The sequence below is a fragment of the Jaculus jaculus genome, chromosome X (assembly GCF_020740685.1).
Source record: "Jaculus jaculus isolate mJacJac1 chromosome X, mJacJac1.mat.Y.cur, whole genome shotgun sequence".
NCBI lineage: Eukaryota > Metazoa > Chordata > Mammalia > Rodentia > Dipodidae > Jaculus > Jaculus jaculus.
In genome coordinates, this window is record NC_059125.1 from 67,966,243 (window position 1) to 67,968,321 (window position 2,079).

General features: G+C 44.4%; 1 pseudogene; it reads right to left on the reverse strand.

Moving 5' to 3' along the window:
* Window positions 1–493: 493 nt before the first annotated feature.
* LOC123456673 lies at window positions 494–1,602 on the reverse strand (annotated as a pseudogene).
* Window positions 1,603–2,079: the final 477 nt, after the last annotated feature.

The following is a 2,079-nucleotide window of genomic DNA, read 5'->3' on the forward strand; positions in this document are numbered from 1 at the left end:
ATGGAATCTTATTCAGATGTATTCAATTGTTTTTTCTTTTTTCTTTTTTCAAGGTAAGGCCTCACACTAGCCCAGGCTGACCTAACAGTCACTCTGTAGTCAGGTTGGCCTTGAACTCACAATGATCCTCCTATCTCTGCCTTCCAAATGCTGGGCTTGAAGATGTATGCCACCATACCCGGCTATCTATCTATTTACTTTTAGACAGGCTCTCATTCTATAGACCAAACTGGCCTGAAATTCACTATGTAGCTTAGACTGGCCTAGAACTTGCTGCAATTCTGTTTCAGTCTCCAGAGTGCTGGCCTGAGCCACCATGTCTTGCTTCAAGTTTTCATTTTTTTCTGGAGGGTGGGAGGCTAACATTGGACAAACAGATGTTTCCAAGAGTACAGCTACAGTCAAACTGCCTTGGTTTCTCCTTTCACATGATTATATAAATTTTAAAGAAAAGAAGCCTCACAAGCTATGCACAGCAGCTTACACGCAGTGTTTCTTTTTCACTTGATGTACAGTTAAAATTAATTCATGGCAAATGCTCGTCACACCATCTGTGTAGGCACTTCAAAGCTCTGGAGCTTCACTGCAGGGGTGAGGTCTTCAGTGGGATCATGATTCTGGACTCCATCTCCTGAATAAGTGGGACTGTGTAGTATACCAATTCTTCCCAGCCGTGTTTGTGCCATGCTGCATTCCGTATGTCTTCCCTGGTCTGCAGATCTTTGTAAGCCCAAAGATGGTGCACCATGTATAGCTGCCCAATCTGAGAGCAGAACCCCCCCCCCCCCCACAGCCTCATTCCCGTCCTGTCTATCGCGGATTGCAAGAGCCCAGTAATTTCCCCATTCAATCATGGTTCCTGGTTGGAGTTGGTAAGACCTGAGTTCATATATATTGGGTCCTGACCAAGGCACAGGCTCATTCCAGAAACTGAATAGCAGCTGATTCTTCCTAGAGAGAACCATGTCACTTCTTGCCTTACAGAAATTCACAAATTCCTGATTTTCTCTGAGTTTATTTATGACCTCTGTGAGGGCTGGATAGCCTCCTTCGTACCTCCAGAGGTGGACAGCTTGATCCTGCTCGCCATACCACGTGTTCCAAGTCCCCACCAAGGTACAAGGGTAATGTTTGTTTTCATGAATTTTAGGTAACACCTCTTGACAAATTTTTTTTAATTATTTATTTATTTATTTATTTGAGAGCTACAGACACAGAGAGAAAGACAGAGGGAGAGAGAGAGAATGGGCGCGCCAGGGCTTCCAGCCTCTGCAAACGAACTCCAGACGCGTGCGCCCCCTTGTGCATCTGGCTAACGTGGGACCTGGGGAACCGAGCCTCAAACCGGGGTCCTTAGGCTTCACAGGCAAGCGCTTAACCGCTAAGCCATCTCTCCAGCCCTCTTGACAAATTTTGTTGTGTGCTTCTAGGCAATCCGGCTTAACATTGTGAAACTAATTTGTACAGACTGCTTGTTTCCTTTTTGGCTAGGAGATGAGAATGAGCATCTTTTCTTGGATCAACTTTCCTGACAAATAAAGATTTTAGCCAGCTGTCTTCCCGAGGCCTCTTACTGGAGGTCATCAGTCTCCAGAGCCCATAAACAAATTTTTTAAAAATGATTTAAAGCTCCATAACAATGAGAATATTCAGCATGAATTTCCAAACTATGGAAGATATAGATAAGGAAAACAGATAAATGTATTTACTTTTAAATAAGTGTAAGTTACTAAGCTGTTAAAAGTATAGATAAGGAGCCAGGTGTGGTGGTGCACACCTTTAATCCCAGCACTCAGGAAGCACAGGTAAGAGGATCATCATGAGTTCAAGGCCATCTGGAGACTACATAGTTAATTCCAGGTCAGCTTGGACCAGAGTGAGACCGTACCTTGGAAAAAAAAAAAAAGTATACACAAGGGCTGGAGAAATGGCTCAGCAGTTAAAGGCAGTTGCTTGCAAAGCCTGATGGCCCTTGTTCAATTCCCCAGTGCCCATATAAAGCCATATGCACAGGTGCATGCATCTGGAGTTAATTTGCAGTGCCATGAGGTCCCAGCATGCCCATTCTCTCTCTCTCCT